The 25,569-nt window shown below is 51.3% G+C and overlaps 1 protein-coding gene across 2 annotated transcripts in view; it reads left to right on the top strand.

Annotated features, from left to right (window-relative positions):
• Window positions 1-25,569, top strand: part of LOC137428919 (adenine phosphoribosyltransferase-like) — a 90,089-nt gene that overhangs the window by 280 nt on the left and 64,240 nt on the right. Inside the window, exon 1 of one of the 2 annotated variants that reach the window (XM_068118791.2) lies at window positions 217-318. The exons of the other annotated variant lie outside the window; for it this stretch is intronic. The gene's annotated coding sequence lies outside the window, so the exon portion shown is untranslated. Of the gene's footprint in view, window positions 1-216; window positions 319-25,569 lie in introns of those variants that run through there. 2 annotated transcript variants of the gene reach the window in all.

Here is a 25,569-nt window from a genome sequence, read left to right on the forward strand (position 1 = left end):
ATTGTCGTTTGTTTGTGCTAATATTCCCAGGGATTGTTTTCCAAATCTCAGTGAGGTTCTTCTTTATCATTTCCGTTGCTCCAACTATCACTGGTACAATGTCGATGATCTTCAGCTCCCAAGATCTCTTGAGCTCATTTTTGAGCTCCTGGTATTTGGTCATTTTCTTGATTTCTGCATTGTTTCGGTCCAAATCGCTGGGTACTGATATCTCAATCAGCAATACTGTCTTTTCCTTTTTGTTTCTGAGTACATTGTCCAGCCAGACAGAATGCTTTGTTTTCTATGTTCACGCTCAATGGAATCATCAGGTCATACGTGAGCATGACATCATAATTTTAAATGATTGCCCTTGGTTCGTGCTTCCATGAGTTTTCTGGAACTGGGATGTTGAATTTTTGCAGATTTGATAATAAATCACTTTGCATACTTTGTTGTGACATTGTGTGTAAAGTTGTTCTGATAATAGTTTTTTGCATCCCGAGAGCAGGTGACTAGTACTCTCTTTCTGTCTTGCAGAATCTACACTTGTCCGTCTGGCTCAGTCCCGCCATCTTTTAAAATCCATTGGTGTAGTGTACTTGATCTTGGGCATTTATTATGATTCGTTCTCTGTCCCAGTTGAGCTGATTTCTTAGCATTCCAACGAGCCTTCTTTGTCTATCCTCACTTTGTCCAATTCTTTTTTTTATTTTCCTGCTCTTTTGTTATTCTCCCAGTTGTTGGTGTATATTTCTTGATATTTCTTTTTATATGTTTTGTCTTTTTTGCAACCGTTGGGGCTGTATTTGTTGTCGTTTCATTTTGCACCTGTTTGCACTATTCACACCTGTTTTTGGAAATTATTTGCGAGGTAAGTTAGGGCTACTTTTTCAGGATTGTTGTGTTCACTGGCTCTTGTCCTTCTTAGAGCTGGCGTACTGCCTTGCACCTCACATTTTCCTCTACCGCATACACCTGTACTTCTACATTATACCTCTACCACTGATATTACTCCCGTCCCCCTTCCTTACATGTAGCAGGAGTGACACACGCCCATCGGCAGGGCCTCCTAGTGAGTCCAAGGGCCGTTAACATCCGCTGATCTCTCCCTCTACCATCCGCTCTTCCTCCTCTCTAAACTTCCTCAGTGTGATCCGCTGGGCCAATGTCTTATGTCAGTTGCTAAGTAATGGTGCAGAAGGGGATAAGTGTTAAGGGGATAAGAGTTTTTGACTGTGTGCTTTCTTTTATTGTGACTACATAACTGTGCTTTTTCTTTCATTTATTATTGTGTTTATATGAATGTGTCTTTTGGCTAATTGCTTTGTAAATATTGGTTTTCTTGGTAAATGTGTTGTTTCCAACCTGCCCATTTCATCTCATTTCCTATTGACTCGATTAGGTATGTAACAGTCGAAGTAGCCAGGAAGTTCTGCCACACTGATTGGCTCCGTAAGTTAGCCGGTGCATACTTATCAGTTGTGCTCAACCGTACCTGATTAAGTAGACACAAGCATGCATCGAGTGCATGTGCCCAATTGGCATCGCCAACCCACCAGTAGCGAGGACCCTTCCAGGTTTGGCGGTATCAATCGGCGTTCGTGATTGAGTAGCAACCTTGTTGAGCAACTACAGAGTTATCCGTGGCTGATGGCTTCAGGGCCGGGAATTTGGGAGGAGTCTGAGAAGTTACCCTCGTGGTAAACACCGAAACTGGCTTGGTGATGATGTATCAGAGAGTACGCTAGTACTCTCTATGTAGGGATGGTGTGGAAAAAAATGTCACTCCCATCTGCTACATACAAAACTAAAGTTGGAGTATCTTCTTTAAAAACTCGCTTAGGCTACATATGAGAGCCTACCTGTTCTGTTCAGCTGATTGTCAAGGTAGGGATCACTTTTCAGTTCTCCAGACCAAGGTAAAAGCAAAATAAAGCGAAAAAACGGGATTGGTCAAACATGGGAATTCATCTTCTTGTTCATAATAATAATAATAAAATAATAATAATAATCTTCAGACGGCATATTCCCGAGCTGCCTCTATCAATGGCAATGATTCTGCTACCATTCGATAGAGTTTTACTTCATGCAACATCCTTTGGTATTATAATTATTGTAGCTTGAAAGGATTCCATGAAAAGTACATAAAACTACATTTCTATCTATATAATAATACCGTAAGGACTCGACTTTGTTATCCCTTTTACGCCGCACCCAGTGACCCGATGCCCACGGCACTAATGGATTTACGATCTACGAACCGCGCTCTTTGTTTATCACGTACAGACATACTCGAAAAATCTGAATTAGCCGACGTTGGGGCCCAAAAGCATCCGATTAACTGCCGATACGACTCCATCTTACGACGCCATCGTATTGGCGTCTGCTGGGCGAAGGCGAAGCGAGCCGTCCGCTGATTGGACAGTCGAGTGGTATGAACATGGGTGGTGTGAACCAAATGGTCTTTTTATTCCCTTGAGCATTTTAAATTAGGATATATAAGGAAACGTCTTTATCGTCATTTTAATAAAGTTAAATGGAGTGACGTTGCGATACTCGGGGTGCGTTGCATAAATCCTCGTAACTCAGAGAGGTGTAGCAGGTGGCAAGACGTAAGGAAGCTTAAAGATAACGAGCTGAAAACAGACGAACGATATGTCAATCTCTTTCTACACCGAACGGAAATAAAAGTATGAGAGCGGGAAGGCATGGCCTGAGCACTTCGAGCAGAGAGGACTGATTGGACTTAACTTAAAGAGAAAAAATTGGAGCTTAACGGAAGAAGAACATCCCATGAGCGCTCCCCTATGCCATCCATAATGGTACACTCTATCCATACACCACATCCTCCCTTCCGTGGATGTTCCACGGGTTTCGGGAACTTTCGGCTAGTGTAAAAGAATAGGACTGGGGTAGGCGTGGCTATGACTGTCAATCAGATTGACGGGGGTGGGGCCGCTCGACATATTTGCCTCAGTTTCAGCGTTATGGGTGATAATGTTATGTGGAATCAAATAATATCAGCAGGAATATCATGTCTCGGGAAATGCCTGGTTTTTCATTGTTACATTTATGAAAATAAAATAATTGTGAGGTACCCGTGCTATACACCGCACACGGGACACATGATCACGAAGTAACACGAAGTCACGAACCCTCCAGTCACGGGTTCTCGGCGGCAGATTCGCTACGTCAGCGCATCACTGAGGCCTTCGTATAGAACAGTTTCATCTTTGTTTTGGCATACTGCATCGACTGCAGTGGTCAATTAATTGATATTTAAATATTAAGATCCTAGTTTCCCGACTCGCTCAACCCTGAACCTTGCTAATGCGCACGCGCAGAAAAGAAAGCATGTCACGTGTACATTGTGTTTGACTAACGTCTTTCTGATGATTTATAGTGACTGTATTTGTCTGGCGAGAACCTACTCAAGTATTACCGAGGTCTTCTGATTTCTCAGAACCAGGATTTGGATACTACAGATAAATACTTATATCTTGTCACCCACTGATACAAAACGAAAGTTTGGCTCTCACCACTGGTCTGATCACATTTCTGTAAACAGTTCAGGAATGCAGAGTGAAGCATTGCATGTGAGCGAGGGTTGCTCAAGTGTGTTGAATTGTGCAGGGAGGAGGTGAAAGGAAAAGGGGAACATGACAAATAATTGTGGCACGTAGCAGAGTGCGGTTTATATGGACGAGAACCAAGAGGAGCACAATTTTTTGTTGTTTAAACGCTGATAGATTGACATGTCCACAAAACAATAATACGAATGGAAAAGACAATTCCGAACTGGTTCTCCAGCAGTTTCCAAAATCAGTATCTTCCTGAAACGTTCACCTTGGTCCTATGGGACGTTGCCGCATCTGATTCTTCCGAGAGCCCAATCAAACCCCCCCAAAAACAACAATTTGATTACGTCATATATCACGTGGCCCAACACGTCATCTCGAGGATACTTTTACTGTGGGACAAATGTGGCCTACATACGCTCTGAACTCTGAAAAAGTACTCAACATGCTACCTAGGTGTGTTTTTCGTGTTTTACCAATACATCCAAAGATGGTGTGAATATACATGTTTTCCGTAAGGATCGAGCTGTCAGGAAAATATGGAGAGCCAAGGTAAAATGACCAGAGGAAAGTGGTGTGGCCCTTCAAGTTTCATTTGCAGCGCCCATTTTGAAGAGAATTCATGCGACACCGGCCTGTATTCCCCCAAGTCGGGATGAGTAAAATGAAGCGATTAAAAGCCAAAGCAATCCCATCCGTGTATGTCCAAGCGTTATACGCAGTGTTACAGGGGCGAGGTGTATATCCAAGCGTTATACGGAGTGTTACAGGGGCGGGGTGTATATCCAAGCGTTATACGGAGTGTTACAGGGGGCGGGGTGTATATCCAAGCATTATACGGAGTGTTACAGGGGCAAGGTGTATATCCAAGCGTTATACGGAGTGTTACAGGGGGCGGGATGTATGTCCAAGCGTTATACGGAGTGTTACAGGGGGCGGGGTGTATATCCAAGCGTTATACGGAGTGTTACAGGGGGTGGGGTGTATATCCCAGCGTTATACGGAGTGTTACAGGGGGCGGGGTGTATATCCAAGCGTTATACGGAGTGTTACAGGGGCGAGGTGTATATCCAAGCGTTATACGGAGTGTTACAGGGGCGAGGTGTATATCCAAGCGTTCGTTATACGGAGTGTTATAGGGGCGGGATGTATATCCAAGCGTTATACGGAGTGTTACAGGGGGCGGGATGTATGTCCAGGCGTTATACGGAGTGTTACAGGGGGCGGGGTGTATATCCAAGCGTTATACGGAGTGTTACAGGGGCTGGATGTATATCCAAGCGTTATACGGACTGTTACAGGGGGCGGGATGTATATCCAAGCGTTATATGGAGTGTTACAGGGGTGGGGTGTATGTCCAAGCGTTATATGGAGTGTTACAGGGGTGGGGTGTATATCCAAGCTTTATACGGAGTGTTACAAGGGGCGGGGTGTATGTCCAAGCTTTATACGGAGTGCTACAGGGGGCGGGGTGTATATCCAAGCGTTATACGGAGTGTTACGAGGGGCGAGGTATATATCCAAGCGTTATACGGAGTGTTACAGGGGCGGGATGTATATCCAAGCGTTATACGGAGTGTTACAGGGGGCGGGATGTATGTCCAAGCGTTATACGGAATGTTACAGGGGGCGGGGTGTATATCCAAGCGTTATACGGAGTGTTACAGGGGCGGTATGTATATCCAAGCGTTATACGGAGTGTTACAGGGGGCGGGATGTATATCCAAGCGTTATACGGAGTGTTACAGGGGGCGGGGTGTATATCCAAGCGTTATACGGAGTGTTACAGGGGCGGGATGTATATCCAAGCGTTATACGGAGTGTTACAGGGGGCGGGATGTATATCCAAGCGTTATACAGAGTGTTACAGGGGTTGGGTGTATGTCCAAGCGTTATACGGAGTGTTACAGGGGGCGGGGTGTATATCCAAGCGTTATACGGAGTGTTACAGGGGCGGGATGTATATCCAAGCGTTATACGGAGTGTTACAGGGGGCGGGATGTATATCCAAGCGTTATACGGAGTGTTACAGGGGGCGGGATGTATATCCAAGCGTTATATGGAGTGTTACAGGGGTGGGGTGTATGTCCAAGCATTATATGGAGTGTTACAGGGGCGGGATGTATATCCAAGCGTTATACGGAGTGTTACAGGGGTGGGATGTATATCCAAGCGTTATACGGAGTGTTACAGGGGCGAGGTGTATATCCAAGCGTTATACGGAGTGTTACAGGGGCGAGGTGTATATCCAAGCGTTATACGGAGTGTTACAGGGGCGGGATATATATCCAAGCGTTATACGGAGTGTTACAGGGGGCGGGATGTATGTCCAAGTGTTATATGGAGTGTTACAGGGGGCGGGGTGTATATCCAAGCGTTATACGGAGTGTTACAGGGGCGGGATGTATATCCAAGCGTTATACGGAGTGTTACGGGGGCGGGATGTATATCCAAGCGTTATACGGAGTGTTGCAGGGGTGGGGTGTATGTCCAACCGTTATACGGAGTGTTACAGGGGGCGGGGTGTATATCCAAGCATTATACGGAGTGTTACAGGGGCGGGATGTATATCCAAGCATTATACGGAGTGTTACAGGGGGCGGGATGTATATCCAAGCGATATGTGGAGTGTTACAGGGGTGGGGTGTATGTCCAAGCGTTATATGGAGTGTTACAGGGGTGGGGTGTATATCCAAGCTTTATACGGAGTGTTACAGGGGCGGGATGTATATCCAAGCGTTATACGGAGTGCTACAGGGGGCGGGGTGTATATCCAAGCGTTATACGGAGTGTTACAAGGGGCAGGGTGTATGTCCAAGCGTTATACGGAGTGTTACAGGGGCGGGGTGTATATCCAAGCGTTATACGTAGTGTTACAGGGGGCGGGGTGTATATCCAAGCATTATACGGAGTGTTACAGGGGCGGGGTGTATGTCCAAGCGTTATACGGAGTGTTATGGGGGGGGGGGGCTGGGTGTATATCCAAGTGTTATACGGAGTGTTACAGGGGGCGGGGTGTATGTCCAAGCGTTATACGGAGTGTTACAAGGGGGCGGGGTGTATGTCCAAGCGTTATACGGAGTGTTACAGGGGGCGGGGTGTATATCCAAGCGTTATACGGAGTGTTACAGAGGGTAGGGTGTATGTCCAAGCATTATACGGAGTGTTACAGGGGGTGGGGTGTATTTCCAAGCGTTATACGTAGTGTTACAGAGGGTAGGGTGTATGTCCAAGCGTTATACAGAGTGTTACAAGGGGCGAGGTATATATCCAAGCGTTATATGGAGTGTTACAGGGGCGGGGTGTATATCCAAGCGTTATACAGAGTGTTACAGAGGGTAGGGTGTATTTCCAAGCGTTATACGTAGTGTTACAGAGGGTAGGGTGTATGTCCAAGCGTTATACAGAGTGTTACAAGGGGCGAGGTATATATCCAAGCGTTATACGGAGTGTTACAGGGGGCGGGATGTATATCCAAGTGTTATATGGAGTGTTACAGGGGTGGGGTGTATTTCCAAGCGTTATACGGAGTGTTACAGGGGTGAGGTGTATATCCAAGCACTATACGGAGTGTTACAGAGGGTAGGGTGTATGTCCGAGCGTTATACGGAGTGTTACAGGGGGCGGGGTGTATATCCAAGCGTTATACGGAGTGTTACAGGGGGCAGGGTGTATATCCAAGCGTTATACGGAGTGTTACAGGGGGCAGGGTGTATATCCAAGCGTTATACGGAGTGTTACAGGGAGCAGGGTGTATATCCAAGCGTTATACGGAGTGTTACAGGGGGCAGGGTGTATATGCAAGCGTTATACGGAGTGTTACAGGGGGCGGGGTGTATATCCAAGCGTTATACGGAGTGTTACAGGGGGCGGGGTGTATATCCAAGCGTTATACGGAGTGTTACAGGGGGCGGGGTGTATATCCAAGCGTTATACGGAGTGTTACAGGGGGCAGGGTGTATATCCAAGCATTATACGGAGTGTTACAGGGGGCGCGATGTATATCCAAGCGTTATACGGAGTGTTACAGGGGGCGCGATGTATATCCAAGCGTTATACGGAGTGTTACAGGGGCGAGGTGTATATCCAAGCATTATACGGAGTGTTACAGGGGGCGAGGTGTATATCCAAGCATTATACGGAGTGTTACAGGGGGCGGGGTGTATATCCAAGCGTTATACGGAGTGTTACAGGGGCGAGGTGTATATCCAAGCGTTATACGGAGTGTTACAGGGGCAAGGTGTATATCCAAGTGTTATACGGAGTGTTACAGGGGGCGGGATGTATGTCCAAGCGTTATACGGAGTGTTACAGGGGGCGGGGTGTATATACAAGCGTTATACGGAGTGTTACAGGGGCGAGGTGTATATCCAAGCATTATACGGAGTGTTACAGGGGCGAGGTGTATATCCAAGCGTTCGTTATACGGAGTGTTACAGGGGCGGGATGTATATCCAAGCGTTATACGGAGTGTTACAGGGGGCGGGATGTATGTCCAAGTGTTATACGGAGTGTTACAGGGGGCGGGGTGTATATCCAAGCATTATACGGAGTGTTACAGGGGCGGGATGTATATCCAAGCGTTATACGGAGTGTTACAGGGGGCGGGATGTATATCCAAGCGTTATACGGAGTGTTACAGGGGGCGGGGTGTATATCCAAGCGTTATACGGAGTGTTACAGGGGCGTGATGTATATCCAAGCGTTATACGGAGTGTTACAGGGGGCGGGATGTATATCCAAGCGTTATACAGAGTGTTACAGGGGTGGGGTGTATGTCCAAGCGTTATACGGAGTGTTACAGGGGGTGGGATGTATATCCAAGCGTTATACGGAGTGTTACAGGGGGCGGGATGTATATCCAAGCGTTATATGGAGTGTTACAGGGGTGGGGTGTATGTCCAAGCGTTATATGGAGTGTTACAGGGGCGGGATGTATATCCAAGCGTTATACGGTGTTACAGGGGCGGGATGTATATCCAAGCGTTATACGGAGTGTTACAGGGGCGAGGTGTATATCCAAGCGTTATACGGAGTGTTACAGGGGCGAGGTGTATATCCAAGCGTTATACGGAGTGTTACAGGGGCGGGATGTATATCCAAGTGTTATACGGAGTGTTACAGGGGGCGGGATGTATGTCCAAGCGTTATACGGAGTGTTACAGGGGGCGGGGTGTATATCCAAGCATTATACGGAGTGTTACAGGGGCGGGATGTATATCCAAGCGTTATACGGAGTGTTACAGGGGGCGGGATGTATATCCAAGCGTTATACGGAGTGTTGCAGGGGTGGGGTGTATGTCCAAGCGTTATACGGAGTGTTACAGGGGGCGGGGTGTATATCCAAGCATTATACGGAGTGTTACAGGGGCGGGATGTATATCCAAGCGTTACACGGAGTGTTACAGGGGGCGGGATGTATATCCAAGCGTTATGTGGAGTGTTACAGGGGTGGGGTGTATGTCCAAGCGTTATATGGAGTGTTACAGGGGTGGGGTGTATATCCAAGCTTTATACGGAGTGTTACAGGGGCGGGATGTATATCCAAGCGTTATACGGAGTGCTACAGGGGGCAGGGTGTATATCCAAGCATTATACGGAGTGTTACAAGGGGCGGGGTGTATGTCCAAGCGTTATACGGAGTGTTACAGGGGCGGGGTGTATATCCAAGCATTATACGTAGTGTTACAGGGGGCGGGGTGTATATCCAAGCATTATACGGAGTGTTACAGGGGCGGGGTGTATGTCCAAGCGTTATACGGAGTGTTACGGGGGGCTGGGTGTATATCCAAGTGTTATACGGAGTGTTACAGGGGGCGGGGTGTATGTCCAAGCGTTATACGGAGTGTTACAAGGGGGCGGGGTGTATGTCCAAGCGTTATACGGAGTGTTACAGGGGGCGGGGTGTATATCCAAGCATTATACGGAGTGTTACAGAGGGTAGGGTGTATGTCCAAGCATTATACGGAGTGTTACAGGGGGCGGGGTGTATTTCCAAGCGTTATACGTAGTGTTACAGAGGGTAGGGTGTATGTCCAAGCGTTATACAGAGTGTTACAAAGGGCGAGGTATATATCCAAGCGTTATATGGAGTGTTACAGGGGCGGGGTGTATATCCAAGAGTTATACAGAGTGTTACAGAGGGTAGGGTGTATTTCCAAGCGTTATACGTAGTGTTACAGAGGGTAGGGTGTATGTCCAAGCGTTATACAGAGTGTTACAAGGGGCGAGGTATATATCCAAGCGTTATACGGAGTGTTACAGGGGGCGGGATGTATATCCAAGTGTTATATGGGGTGTTACAGGGGTGGGGTGTTTGTCCAAGCGTTATACGGAGTGTTACAGGGGTGAGGTGTATATCCAAGCACTATACGGAGTGTTACAGAGGGTAGGGTGTATGTCCGAGCGTTATACGGAGTGTTACAGGGGGCGGGGTGTATATCCAAGCGTTATACGGAGTGTTACAGGGGGCGGGGTGTATGTCAAAGCGTTTTACGGAGTGTTACAGGGGGCAGGGTGTATATCCAAGCATTATACGGAGTGTTACAGGGAGCAGGGTGTATATCCAAGCATTATACGGAGTGTTACAGGGGGCAGGGTGTATATCCAAGCGTTATACGGAGTGTTACAGGGGGCGGGGTGTATATCCAAGCGTTATACGGAGTGTTACAGGGGGCGGGGTGTATATCCAAGCGTTATACGGAGTGTTACAGGGGGCGGGGTGTATATCCAAGCGTTATACGGAGTGTTACAGGGGGCAGGGTGTATATCCAAGCATTATACGGAGTGTTACAGGGGGCGCGATGTATATCCAAGCGTTATACGGAGTGTTACAGGGGGCGCGATGTATATCCAAGCGTTATACGGAGTGTTACAGGGGCGAGGTGTATATCCAAGCATTATACGGAGTGTTACAGGGGGCGAGGTGTATATCCAAGCATTATACGGAGTGTTACAGGGGGCGGGGTGTATATCCAAGCGTTATACGGAGTGTTACAGGGGCGAGGTGTATATCCAAGCGTTATACGGAGTGTTACAGGGGCAAGGTGTATATCCAAGTGTTATACGGAGTGTTACAGGGGGCGGGATGTATGTCCAAGCGTTATACGGAGTGTTACAGGGGGCGGGGTGTATATACAAGCGTTATACGGAGTGTTACAGGGGCGAGGTGTATATCCAAGCATTATACGGAGTGTTACAGGGGCGAGGTGTATATCCAAGCGTTCGTTATACGGAGTGTTACAGGGGCGGGATGTATATCCAAGTGTTATACGGAGTGTTACAGGGGGCGGGGTGTATATCCAAGCGTTATATGGAGTGTTACAGGGGCGGGATGTATATCCAAGCGTTATACGGAGTGTTACAGGGGGCGGGATGTATATCCAAGCGTTATATGGAGTGTTACAGGGGTGGGGTGTATGGCCAAGCGTTATATGGAGTGTTACAGGGGTGGGGTGTATATCCAAGCTTTATACGGAGTGTTACAAGGGGCGGGGTGTATGTCCAAGCTTTATACGGAGTGCTACAGGGGGCGGGGTGTATATCCAAGCGTTATACGGAGTGTTACAAGGGGCGGGGTGTATGTCCAAGCGTTATACGGAGTGTTACAGGGGCGAGGTGTATATCCAAGCGTTATACGGAGTGTTACAGGGGCGGGATGTATATCCAAGCGTTATATGGAGTGTTACAGGGGGCGGGATGTATGTCCAAGCGTTATACGGAGTGTTACAGGGGGCGGGGTGTATATCCAAGCGATATACGGAGTTTTACAGGGGCGGGATGTATATCCAAGCGTTATACGGAGTGTTACAGGGGGCGGGATGTATATCCAAGCGTTATACGGAGTCTTACAGGGGGCGGGGTGTATATCCAAGCGTTATACGGAGTGTTACAGGGGCGTGATGTATATCCAAGCGTTATACGGAGTGTTACAGGGGGCGGGATGTATATCCAAGCGTTATACAGAGTGTTACAGGGGTGGGGTGTATGTCCAAGCGTTATACGGAGTGTTACAGGGGGCGGGGTGTATATCCAAGCATTATACGGAGTGTTACAGGGGCGGGATGTATATCCAAGCGTTATACGGAATGTTACAGGGGGCAGGATGTATATCCAAGCGTTATACGGAGTGTTACAGGGGGCGGGATGTATATCCAAGCGTTATATGGAGTGTTACAGGGGTGGGGTGTATGTCCAAGCGTTATATGGAGTGTTACAGGGGCGGGATGTATATCCAAGCGTTATACGGTGTTACAGGGGCGGGATGTATATCCAAGCGTTATACGGAGTGTTACAGGGGTGAGGTGTATATCCAAGCGTTATACGGAGTGTTACAGGGGCGAGGTGTATATCCAAGCGTTATACGGAGTGTTACAGGGGCGTGATGTATATCCAAGTGTTATACGGAGTGTTACAGGGGGCGGGATGTATATCCAAGCGTTATACGGAGTGTTACAGGGGGCGGGGTGTATATCCAAGCATTATACGGAGTGTTACAGGGGCGGGATGTATATCCAAGCGTTATACGGAGTGTTACAGGGGGCGGGATGTATATCCAAGCGTTATACGGAGTGTTGCAGGGGTGGGGTGTATGTCCAAGCGTTATACGGAGTGTTACAGGGGGCGGGGTGTATATCCAAGCATTATACGGAGTGTTACAGGGGCGGGATGTATATCCAAGCATTACACGGAGTGTTACAGGGGGCGGGATGTATATCCAAGCGTTATGTGGAGTGTTACAGGGGTGGGGTGTATGTCCAAGCGTTATATGGAGTGTTACAGGGGTGGGGTGTATATCCAAGCTTTATACGGAGTGTTACAGGGGCGGGATGTATATCCAAGCGTTATACGGAGTGCTACAGGGGGCAGGGTGTATATCCAAGCATTATACGGAGTGTTACAAGGGGCGGGGTGTATGTCCAAGCGTTATACGGAGTGTTACAGGGGCGGGGTGTATATCCAAGCGTTATACGTAGTGTTACAGGGGGCGGGGTGTATATCCAAGCATTATACGGAGTGTTACAGGGGGCGGGGTGTATATACAAGCGTTATATGGAGTGTTACAGGGGCGAGGTGTATATCCAAGCATTATACGGAGTGTTACAGGGGCGAGGTGTATATCCAAGCGTTCGTTATACGGAGTGTTACAGGGGCGGGATGTATATCCAAGCGTTATACGGAGTGTTACAGGGGGCGGGATGTATGTACAAGTGTTATACGGAGTGTTACAGGGGGCGGGGTGTATATCCAAGCGTTATACGGAGTGTTACAGGGGGCAGGATGTATATCCAAGCGTTATATGGAGTGTTACAGGGGTGGGGTGTATGTCCAAGCGATATATGGAGTGTTACAGGGGTGGGGTGTATATCCAAGCTTTATACGGAGTGTTACAAGGGGCGGGGTGTATGTCCAAGCGTTATACGGAGTATTACAGGGGCGAGGTGTATATCCAAGCGTTATACGGAGTGTTACAGGGGCGAGGTGTATATCCAAGCGTTATACGGAGTGTTACAGGGGCGGGATGTATATCCAAGTGTTATACGGAGTGTTACAGGGGGCGGGATGTATGTCCAAGCGTTATACGGAGTGTTACAGGGGGCGGGGTGTATATCCAAGCGTTATACGGAGTGTTACAGGGGCGGGATGTATATCCAAGCGTTATACGGAGTGTTACAGGGGGCGGGATGTATATCCAAGCGTTATACGGAGTGTTGCAGGGGTGGGGTGTATGTCCAAGCGTTATACGGAGTGTTACAGGGGGCGGGGTGTATATCCAAGCATTATACGGAGTGTTACAGGGGCAGGATGTATATCCAAGCGTTATACGGAGTGTTACGGGGGGCGGGATGTATATCCAAGCGTTATATGGAGTGTTACAGGGGTGGGGTGTATGTCCAAGCGTTATATGGAGTGTTACAGGGGTGGGGTGTATATCCAAGCTTTATACGGAGTGTTACAGGGGCGGGATGTATATCCAAGCGTTATACGGAGTGCTACAGGGGGCGGGGTGTATATCCAAGCGTTATACGGAGTGTTACAAGGGGCGGGGTGTATGTCCAAGCGTTATACGGAGTGTTACAGGGGCGGGGTGTATATCCAAGCGTTATACGTAGTGTTACAGGGGGCGGGGTGTATATCCAAGCATTATATGGAGTGTTACAGGGGCGGGGTGTATGTCCAAGCGTTATACGGAGTGTTACGGGGGGCTGGGTGTATATCCAAGTGTTATACGGAGTGTTACAGGGGGCGGGGTGTATGTCCAAGCGTTATACGGAGTGTTACAAGGGGCGGGGTGTATGTCCAAGCGTTATACGGAGTGTTACAGGGGGCGGGGTGTATATCCAAGCGTTATACGGAGTGTTACAGAGGGTAGGGTGTATGTCCAAGCATTATACGGAGTGTTACAGGGGGCGGGGTGTATTTCCAAGCGTTATACGTAGTGTTACAGAGGGTAGGGTGTATGTCCAAGCGTTATACAGAGTGTTACAAGGGGCGAGGTATATATCCAAGCGTTATATGGAGTGTTACAGGGGCGGGGTGTATATCCAAGCGTTATACAGAGTGTTACAGAGGGTAGGGTGTATTTCCAAGCATTATACGTAATGTTACAGAGGGTAGGGTGTATGTCCAAGCGTTATACAGAGTGTTACAAGGGGCGAGGTATATATCCAAGCGTTATACGGAGTGTTTCAGGGGGCGGGATGTATATCCAAGTGTTATATGGAGTGTTACAGGGGTGGGGTGTATGTCCAAGCGTTATACGGAGTGTTACAGGGGTGAGGTGTATATCCAAGCACTATACGGAGTGTTACAGAGGGTAGGGTGTATGTCCGAGCGTTATACGGAGTGTTACAGGGGGCGGGGTGTATATCCAAGCGTTATACGGAGTGTTACAGGGGGCGGGGTGTATGTCAAAGCGTTTTACGGAGTGTTCATCGCCTTGACCACCAAGGTGGTCCACTACAGGTCCACCTTGACCACCTGAGGGGATGATCTTTCCAGTCGAGTACTCGGGCTGGGCAGCACCTGTCGTCCCAGTTCTCAAGGCAGATGGAACAGTCCGCATTTGTGGAGTCTGCAAAACGACGATTAACCGCTACTCGAAGCTGGATGACTACCCTTTGCCCAAAGCAGAGGATCTTTTCACCACTCGTGGGTGGCCAAACATTCACCAAGCTCGACATGACCAATGCCTTTGCACAAATAGAACTGGATGACCGATTCCAAGCCACACGTGCATCAACACTCAATGAGGACTCTACATGTACAACAGATTCCCATTTGGCATACGCTCTGCTGCACCAATTTTCCAACGCAATATGGAGACACTATTGAAAACTGTACCAAAGACAGTCGTGTTTCAGGCTGACATCTTATTATAATAGAGCAAACGTATATGGTTATGTATGTCGTTATGTTTATATGCGACGAAACCGTATTCTTCTTCTTCAAATAAAATTACCACCCTCTTAATTAATAATTAACCCTCTTAATTGCGTTAAGACTGCTGAGACCCCTCAGACCTTTGACGAACCTTTAATTCCCCCAAGACCCTGAAGACCACCAAGACCCCTGAAGACCCAAAACACCTCGAAGACCCAAAACACACCAAAGACCCAAAATACCCAAAAGAGCCCGAACACCCTGAAGACCCAAAACACGTCCGCTTCCGGTTCCGGACTTCCGCTTCCGGTCTTGCCGGCGAGGTTTCGTTTATTCGCAGCTCTCCACGCTCTCCATCGAAATCGAAGTTAAGTAATTGTTCCCATTTGTATTTTCGTTATAACTGTATTTATTTTATGGTGTGTGTACGTATATTGTGTCCCGAGGAAGATTTTCGGTGCAAATCTTTCATACCTGCATAGAAAATCGTGTTAATTCGTGTCGTGTCTTTTGAGGCCTTGTACAGTGTACAACCTTGAGGCTGTAGCGGTTACCGCTGGATGTACATAATCGCCTTGCACCGGCCAGAACACGGCCAGACGCGCCTCTCCCGGGCATGCCCGGACTCACTGTTCCCGGGCACGCCCGAACCTCCCGGGCACGCCCGGTCTCGTCTTTCCCGGGCATGCCCGCTCTCGCCTTTCCAGGGCTCGCCCAGAGCGTCCGGGCATGCCCGCTATCGCCTTTCCAGGGCTCGCCCAGAGCGTCCGGGCATGCCCGCTATCGCCTTTCCAGGGCACGCCCAGAGCGTCCGGGCATGCCCGCTATCGCCTTTCCAGGGCTCGCCCAGAGCGTCCGGGCATGCCCGCTATCGCCTTTCCAGTGCTCGCCCAGAGCGCCCGGGCACGCCCAGCCTCGACTTGCCAGTCCGCAGCCAAACACGCCCGGGCAGGTCCAGACTCGCCTTTCCAAGGCTCGCCCTTGATACCCGGGCATGCCCGGTATAGCTTTTGCCGGGCAAACTTCCCGACATAAATGTGTATATATATTGTTGCCCGAAAAACGGGCTTGTCAGAATACCTGAGCTGTTTGGTTTCAATAAAGCAACTCGGACGAATTCCGTCTTTGGTCGCGTCAATTCTTTCGACTCGCGTTGGAGCGCAGTTCCTTCATTGGTGACCTACCGACATGGATACGGCAGTGACGCTTAAACTGCCTACCTTCTGGGAGACTCACGTGGCTGTTTGGTTCGCCCAGGCGGACTCCCAGTTCGCCCTGCGAGGCATCACCGCGGACAACACCCGCTTCCACCATGTTGTGGCGGCGCTCGGTTCCACCACCGCGGCCCGTGCCTTGAGCCTCCTCCAGCACCCGCCGGCTGCTGACAAATACGACGCGCTGAAGACGCTCCTCCTCGGCGCTTTCGCCCTCTCACCGGCAGCACGCGCACGGCGCCTGCTTGACCTGCCCGAGCTCGGCGACACGTGCCCGTCCGAGCGCATGGACTATATGCTCTCGTTGCTCGGTGAGCACTCTCCGGCATTCCTGTTCCGGGAGCTGTTCCTCCGTCAGCTGCCTAACCCGGTACGCCTCGCCCTGGCTGGCACGTTGATCACGGATTCCCGCGCCCTCGCCAGGGAAGCCGATAAGATCTCCTCGGCGGGCCAGCACATCGGCGCGGTTACCTGGAGCCCGCCGCCGTCCGAGGCGACGCCCACGACGCCCGAGCGCCCTGCGCGGTTGGAGGCCGAACTGCCGGTGCAACTGGCGGCCGCCGCGCCGCACCGCCCGCTTCCGACACGACGGCCGGGGCCTCCACCTGACCGGGCATGGTGTTATTACCACGCCAGGTTCGGACACAAGGCTCGGACGTGCCGGCCCCCGTGCACTTTCGGCAGGTCGGGAAACGGCCGGGCCGGCGTTCATTCCCAGCCATGAGCGCCGGCCACTCGGGCAACTTGCTGTTTATTCGGGACAAAGCGTCTGGACGGCGTTTCCTGTGCGACACCGGCGCCCAACTGAGCGTCATACCTGCCTCCGAGCAGGACAGGCTGGACGCAGTTTGCGGCCCCTCTTTGGTCGCTGCTAATGGCTCGGCCATACGCACTTTCGGCCCACGCGTCGTCACCCTCTGCTTCGGCAGCCAGCGCTTTCAATGGACTTTTGTTCCCGCCAGCGTCCCCGTGGCTTTGCTGGGCGCCGACTTCCTCTGCGCGCACGGGCTGCTGGTCGACGTCAAACGACGTCGCCTTGTCCACGCCGAGACCTTCAGCTCCCTGGCGTGCACAATGAGCAGCTCCGCGCCGACCGAACTGGCGTGCGCCCTCCCGGCAACGAACGAGTTCGCTCGCCTGCTCGTGGAATTCCCGGCCCTCACGCGGCCGACGTTTTCGGCCATCGCGGTGCGGCACGGGATCGAGCACCACATACCCACTACGGGCCCGCCGGTCTACGCCAGGGCCCGCCGCCTCGACCCGGCCAAGCTCGCCATGGCAAAGGCCGAATTCGACGCGTTGGTGCACCTCGGCATCGTGCGGCGCTCCGATAGCGCGTGGGCCTCGCCACTGCACATCGTGCCAAAGCCGGGGGGTGGCTGGCGCCCGTGTGGTGACTACCGCCGTCTCAATGACGCTACCACCCCCGACAGGTACCCGATCCCGCATATTCAGGACTTTTCCGCCCGTTTGGCGGGACGGGTCATCTTTTCGAAAATTGACCTGATACGGGGCTACCACCAGGTACCTGTCCGGGCGGCCGACGTCCCGAAGACGGCCGTCATCACGCCGTTCGGCCTGTTCGAATTTTTGCGGATGCCGTTTGGCCTCAAGAACGCGGCCCAGGCGTTCCAGCGCTTGATGGACGGCGTGCTGCGCGACCTGCCGTTTCTTTTCGTCTATCTGGACGACATCCTCGTCGCCAGCACGTCCCGCGCCGAGCACCTCCTCCACCTCTGAACACTGTTCGGTCGCCTCAGCGAGCACGGCTTAATTGTCAACCCGGTCAAATGCCACTTCGGCGCGACGACCGTTGACTTTTTGGGCCACCGCATCACCAAGACCGGGGCCGTGCCGCTGCCGACCAAGGTCGAGGCCATCACCACGTTCCCGCGTCCCCGTTCCATCAAGGCCCTCCAAGAGTGAGTTCCTCGGCATGGTGAATTTTTATCACCGATTCGTGCCCCGCGCTGCTCAGCTCATGCGGCCCCTTTACGAGGCCCTCCGGGGCAAGCCGGCCAAGCATGACATTGTTTGGTCCGCGGCCATGGACGCGGCCTTCGCCAGTGCCAAACGGGCCCTCGCCGACGCAACGCTGCTGGCTCACCCGGTGCTCAACGCGCCCATCGCCCTCACTACGGACGCCTCCAACTACGCGGTGGGCGCCGTCCATGAGCAATGGGTGGACGGGGTTTGGCAGCCACTCGCTTTTTTCAGCCGGCAACTCCGGCCGAACGAGTTAAACTACAGCACGTTCGACCGCGAGCTGCTCGGGCTATTCCTGGCTGTTCGCCATTTCCGACACCTCCTGGAGGGCCGCCCGTTCACGGCTTTCGTCGACCACAAGCCGTTGGTCTACGCAATGGCTAAGGTCACGGAGCCGTGGTCGGCCCGCCAGCAGCGCCACCTCTCCGCCGTGTCGGAGTTCACCACGGACATCCAGCACGTCGCCGGCAAAGACAACGCCGTGGCCGACTGCCTTTCGCGGGCCAGCGCGAACGCGGTCCACCTCGGCGTGGACTTCACGCTCATGGCGGCCGACCAGACCACCGACGCCTCGGTGCAGGTACTCCACGTGGCGGACACGGGCCTCCGCCTGGCCGACATCCCCTTCGCGGGCACCGTCCTGCTCTGCGACGTCTCCCAGGGCCAGCCTCGCCCCATCGTGCCCGTTTCCTGGCAGCGCCGCATCTTCGCCTCCATCCACGGCCTTTCTCACCCGGGCCGGAAAGCTTCTCAGAAGCTGGTGTCGGCGCGTTTCGTCTGGCACGGCCTTCGACGAAACATCCGCGACTGGGCCAACGCCTGCACGGCCTGCCAGCGAGCCAAGGTCCACCGCCACACCCAGGCCCCGCTGGCACCTTTCTCCGTGCCTGAACGGCGTTTCGACCACGTCCACGTGGACCTGGTGGGTCCCCTGCCCCCCTCGCGGGGGTTCACCCACCACCTCACCATGGTGGACAGGACCACCAGGTGGCCGGAGGCCATGCCCCTCACCTCCACCACCACCGCCGACGTGGCGCAGGCGTTCATCGCCACCTGGGTCGCGCGCTTCGGCGCACCAGCGGACATCTCGTCCGACCGCGGCCCACAGTTCACGTCTGAGCTTTGGGGCGCGGTCGCCCGTTCGTTGGGGGTCACGCTGCACCGCACCACGGCCTACCACCCCCAAGCCAATGGGTTGTGCGAGCGGTTTCACCGCTCCATGAAGGCCGCACTCATGGCCGGCCTTCAGGACGACGGTTGGGCCGACCGGCTGCCGTGGGTCCTTTTGGGCCTTCGCACGGCCCCCAAGGAAGACCTCCAGGCGTCCGCCGCCGAGCTCGTCTACGGCCAGCCACTCCGCGTCCCGGGCAAATTCGTGCCTGACGCTACCAGTCCCTGGTCCGCCGCTCGCCAGCGCTCGGACCTCCAGGAGGCCGCCCGACGATTTGCCCCCGTGCCGACATCCCGCCATGGTGGCCCCCAGTTCTACGTCCCCCCGGCGCTTCGCACAGCGGAGTACGTCTTTGTGCGTCATGACGCGCACCGGGGGCCACTCCGGCCGCCGTACGACGGGCCCTTCCGGGTCCTGCGACGGGGCGACAAGTCTTTCATCGTCGACTTCGGCGGCCGGCCGGACCGGATTTCTGTGGACCGCCTCAAACCGGCGCACATGGACGTCGACCGACCACCACGGTTGGCCCTTCCTCCGCGGCGAGGCCGCCCCCCGTCCACAGTTCCCCCCGCTCGACCACCCACCACCACGTCAGACCCCTCCCCACGACCCTCCAGGGGTCGCTTCGGCCGGGTCATCCGGACCCCCCTTAAATTGACCCTGCCGGTGCAGGTCGATTCTGGAGGGGCGTGTGTAGCGGTTACCGCTGGATGTACATAATCGCCTTGCACCGGCCAGAACACGGCCAGACGCGCCTCTCCCGGGCATGCCCGGACTCACTGTTCCCGGGCACGCCCGAACCTCCCGGGCACGCCTGGTCTCGTCTTTCCCGGGCATGCCCGCTCTCGCCTTTCCAGGGCTCGCCCAGAGCGTCCGGGCATGCCCACTATCGCCTTTCCAGGGCTCGCCCAGAGCGTCCGGGCATGCCCGCTATCGCCTTTCCAGGGCACGCCCAGAGCGTCCGGGCATGCCCGCTATCGCCTTTCCAGGGCTCGCCCAGAGCGTCCGGGCATGCCCGCTATCGCCTTTCCAGTGCTCGCCCAGAGCGCCCGGGCACGCCCAGCCTCGACTTGCCAGGCCGCAGCCAAACACGCCCGGGCAGGTCCAGACTCGCCTTTCCAAGGCTCGCCCTTGATACCCGGGCATGCCCGGTATAGCTTTTGCTGGGCAAACTTCCCGACATAAATGTGTATATATATTGTTGCCCGAAAAACGGGCTTGTCAGAATACCTGAGCTGTTTGGTTTCAATAAAGCAACTCGGACGAATTCCGTCTTTGGTCGCGTCAATTCTTTCGACTCGCGTTGGAGCGCAGTTCCTTCAAGGCTTTGTTTTTCTCTCAGCGGTCCGTCGTTTGTGCTCCAATAACTTTCGTTCTCTGCTTTTCCCAGTCTTTTCACCCTATAGCCTACTTCCTTGTGTAAATCTCAACTCAAAAAAAACAAAAAAACAAAAAAAAACATTTCCTTCTCTGTTCTTATTCTTTGTTCTCATTCGTTTATTCGTTCTTATTTGTTTGTTCGTTCTTCGACCACGTGTTTCTCCCCCATTTCCCCAGATAGTTTTCACTGTTATTAACCTTACAATGTTTACACTTTCCCCTCAAGTTCTGTATTCCGTCGTATATGATAACACCTTTTTCTTCTTCTTCTTTAAAAGGCTGCTTTCGACTTGCTCACCAAATCTATTCATCCCCAAAAAAAATTCCATCTCCTATAGTGCCTTTTTTCTACATTCCCTAAACTCTCCTGCACTCCATCCTCCATCCAGCGTCCTTGAACGTATTTTTGACTCGAAGGTCACAAGAAACTCATTTTGCAATAAATGTTCGTTTCCCATTAATCGTACACTTTCTAAAATCCAATCTCACCCCTCCCCTCCAAATCTTCCCCATCACCCCTCCCCTCCAAATCTTCCCCGTTCTACAACACTGAACGAAATGATTACCCTGTGTTCATGGTTATAGTCATCAGTTACGAACAAATTGAGTCACTCTCATAGAAAAACAAGATTGTCAACTGTGGTAAGAAAAGTCAACTCAATCCACCTGTCACAGTTTCAAGTCACAATAAAAGAAAAGTGTCCAAAATACACCCAGAAAGGCCAACAGTCAGACTGTGGCAATTAAGGCACAATATCTTGCTCATCAATGCCAGCTTCATCATTTGGATCTGGAACTAAAACGAAAACATGTCAGAAATCAAGTCAATTAAGCTGCCAAACTGACGAGTCACAATTGAACACAAGCTGTCCAGAACAACGGGCAGAACTGCCAACGCACTTAGGCTGTGGCAGCTTACGCACGATGTCTTGCAGTTCAAATCCTGCTTCATCCTTTGGGTTTGGAACAAACACGGGGTTGTCAGATCCAACTTTTCCAGCAACCTTCTGCAGGAAGACACCTTCAAACTGAAATTCCTCTCCATTCAGTACATCAACCCGAGCAATGTAATGCACAAATCTTGATTTGCCAGCACATTTGACAACTACAAAGTCACCTTCAATGATATCCATATCACTGTCCACATCTGATTCGTCATCATACTCAACTTCTGAATCACCATCTGTCTCACTGGAACTAGGGGTTTTTGATCTTGGGGGACATGTCTTTTTCCCATAAGCTTTGAACAAGCATCTCTTTGATTTCTTGGCTGATGGCTTCCGTTTGCGATTTTCAGATAGGGCTGCAAGCTCCTGGCGTACTGGGGTGTGGAGATGGTACACCCAGTGTGGTGCAGGCTCGCAATGTATCCAATGACCGGGGTACGGTAATAATATGGTATTCTGTAAGCGCTTTGAGCCTTTGGGGAAAAGCGCATTATAAATGCTAATTATTATTATTATTATTATTATTATCACCCATCCCTTTCAAATCTTCCCCCTTTCCCCTCCCCTCCTAATCCTCCCCATCACCCATCCCTTTCAAATCTCCCCCCTTGCCCCCTCCCTCCTAAACTACCCCCTCACCCCTCCCCTCCAAGACTCCCCCTCGCCCCTCCCCTCCTAGACTCCTCCCTCACCCCTCCCCTCCAAATCTCCCCCATATCCAATCCCTTTCAAACCCCTCCCCTTGTCCCTTCCCTCCTAAACTCCCCCCTCGCCCCTCCCCTTCAAATCTCCCCACCCTCATTTCTTCTCAATTTCCCCCCTCTCACTCCCCCTCCTCAAAGCGTCCTCCCCGCTTCTTCCCCCTTCCAACTCTCACCTCCATCTCCCCCAACCTCCTGCTTCACTCTGCCCCTCCTCAAATAACACCTCATTGTGCCTCACCCAATCACCATCAAACCTTTTGTCCACCCCATCCTTCCCTTTCTCCGAGCTATTCTGAAATTTCTGACACACCTTCAACAGCTCTCCCTACCTCTTCCTCCTCTTCCACATCTTACCCTTCCCCTCCTCCCCCCTGTTCTGTATCCGATGCTCCCCATTCCTCTTCATTAACGGTATGGACCTCAAACATCCGGGGCCTTCGTTCAAACTTAACTGATCTCTCCATACAGGTTGCTTCTGACAAACCAGACGTGATCTGCTCAACAGAAACTTTCCTCCATGATGCCTCTGATTCCTTAGTATCTCTCCCGGGTTACTCCCTCCTCCGGTATGATAGACCTGAGCCTCGTCCTGGAGGTGGGGTTGCTATCTTTATCAAAAACTCTCTTTCTCACTCGCCCTGCACTGCCCTCTCTCCACCTCACCCCCAGGTATACCTCTGGCTACGGCTTCCCCTTCGCTCCCACCTCTTGTTCATATGTGTGTTGTACCGTCCACCAAACAGCGATGACTCCATCTACATCTCGCTGTCTGATAATATGGACCAACTTCTATCTACTCATCCCAACTCTCTCTTCCTCATATGTGGTGATTTCAATTGTCACCATGCCAGTTGGCTGGGTGTGGGTACCTCTCTCACCAGCCATGGCTCCTCAGCAAAGGACTTCTGCGACTCACTGGGACTGACACAATCTGTCAATTTCCCGACCCGGATCTCAGTCAACGGAGCATCTTCTCTTCTGGACTTGGTTATGACTAACTTCCCTGAAAATGTCTGCTGCTCTTCTTCTGCTCCAATCGGATCATCTGATCATGTGCTCGTTAAAGTGGACATCTCTCTGACCATTCTCAGGGAGCCTGCTCAGCGTCGACGAGTCTGGCATTTCACTCAGGCCAACTGGCACGGTCTTCAAGCAGCCATCAATCATCTGGACTGGTCTCCCATCTCTACCACCTCTGACATCAACTCATCCTGGGAATTCTTCCAAAGTAAATTGCTCTCTCTCATGCACAGATTTATCCCATCTCGTCTTCAGTTGTCATACCCTTCCTCCCGTCCATGGTACACGGAATCTTGTGGTGAGGCTATTGCCCAGAAACAACTTGTTTTTGTCTCCTGGAAAGCAAATCCAACGGAAGGAAATCTCATTTCCTTTCACAAAGCCCGAAACAAGTGTGTCCACCCTCAGGAGAGCCAGGAAACAATATCTCTCCGTTCTCAAGACCGAACTCTCTTATCTGTCTCCCTCTTCCAAATCCTGGTGGCGTCTGGTGAAATCTGTTTCTGGTGTTTATTCACCCTCAATCCCCTCCCATACCTCAAACGGCTACACAGCTGACTCCGCACGTGAAAAAGCTGAATGCCTCAACTCTGTGTTTGCCTCTAAATCTTGTGTCCCAAACCCATCCCTCTCTGTACCCATCATACCCAGTCGTACCCAGCTGCTCCTGGACTCCGTGTCCTTTCCTCCTGACAAGGTGGAAAAGTTTCTGTCAACCCTCGACTCTGATTCTGCAACTGGACCTGACGGCATCAGCCCACGGGTCCTAAAATCTTGTTCTTCCGCTCTTTCACTCCCTCTCTCTGTTCTCTTCACCGTCTCTTTTGCTCAAGGTCAACTGCCATCCGCTTGGAAATCAGCCAACATCACCGCTTTGCACAAAAAAGGTGCAAAAACAGATCCTAGCAACTACAGACCAATCAGCCTTCTCCCAATTATCAGCAAAGTCATGGAATCCATCATTGCTTCGGATATGAAAGCTTTCGTCTTCTCCAATGGTTTGATCTCTGATCATCAATTTGGTTTCAGACCAGGTCACTCTACTCTGGACATGCTGCTTCTGCTGTCTCAACAATGGATGGAGGTCCTCAATGCCAAACAGGAAATCAGAGCTGTCTCCCTCGATATATCACGTGCCTTCGATACGGTCTTGCACCCCGTTCTGCTCACCAAACTCTCCTCCTTTGGTATCCATGGAAATCTCCACGCATGGCTGGCGGACTTCCTCAGTTGACCTTTGACCTTTTGACCTCAAATAGTTCATTTCCAAATAAGTGACTTGATATACAAATGCTATTCAATTTTCAAGTCAATCGGATTTAAAATGGCGATTTTAGAAATTTGACCTCAAGATGACCTTTGACCTTTGACCTCAAAATCAATAGGCTTCTCAATTGGGACGACTTATACAACTTGGTGAAGTTTCGTGACGATCGGTTTAGAATTGTGACCTGTAGGCCGGTGACAAACAGACAAACAGACAAACAGACAAACAGACAGAATAGTGGGGCGGCTTAGCCCAAATATTCAAAAGAATTGTGCATTTTGTGAAACAAGCACCAAATTTGGCACAAATGTACATTAATATGTTGCGAACATTTTCAGATATTGGGCCACTTGAAATTCCGTAATTTTTTTTTTCAAATTTTTTCAAATTTCGTAATTTCAAATTTTTCGGGTGACACCGTCACAATTTCGGTCTTCGAGGCCGGCCGATAGGCAAAGTGTGACCGGAAGGGACGAGGTTCTCCTGAGCACGTGGCCCTCGATCTGGGAAGCGAGAGGCGTTCCATTAGTGGACGCACCCCTCACGCCCGACTTTCGGGCGGCCCCGGCAGGCCGTTTGTTTTGACGTTCCGTGACAGGCCCCGCACCCCCACCTCCGGGCCGACCGGAAACTTGTGCTGAGTACATCATACCTGAACAACTCAGTGAGGCAGAACACAGCAGTGCACACCAGGGTGACCCCTTCAGTGCATAAACCAATTAACCTGTCCACTGCAGGGCATATAGAAATGAAGTTATTTTCTGCATATAATAATAATATAAGTTCAGTTCTATATAACAATTTCTGTTATCACCACTACCACTACAACTACCACTACTACAAGCTTTGTCTGGAATGTTGTGGACTAACAGACAAACAGACATACAGACAAGCTGGGATCAAAACATTACCTCCTTCCACCATTGAGTGTAGAGGTA

Source organism: Myxine glutinosa, chromosome 6, assembly GCF_964187855.1.
Source record: "Myxine glutinosa chromosome 6, kmMyxGlut1.1, whole genome shotgun sequence".
Taxonomy (NCBI): Eukaryota; Metazoa; Chordata; class Myxini; order Myxiniformes; family Myxinidae; genus Myxine; species Myxine glutinosa.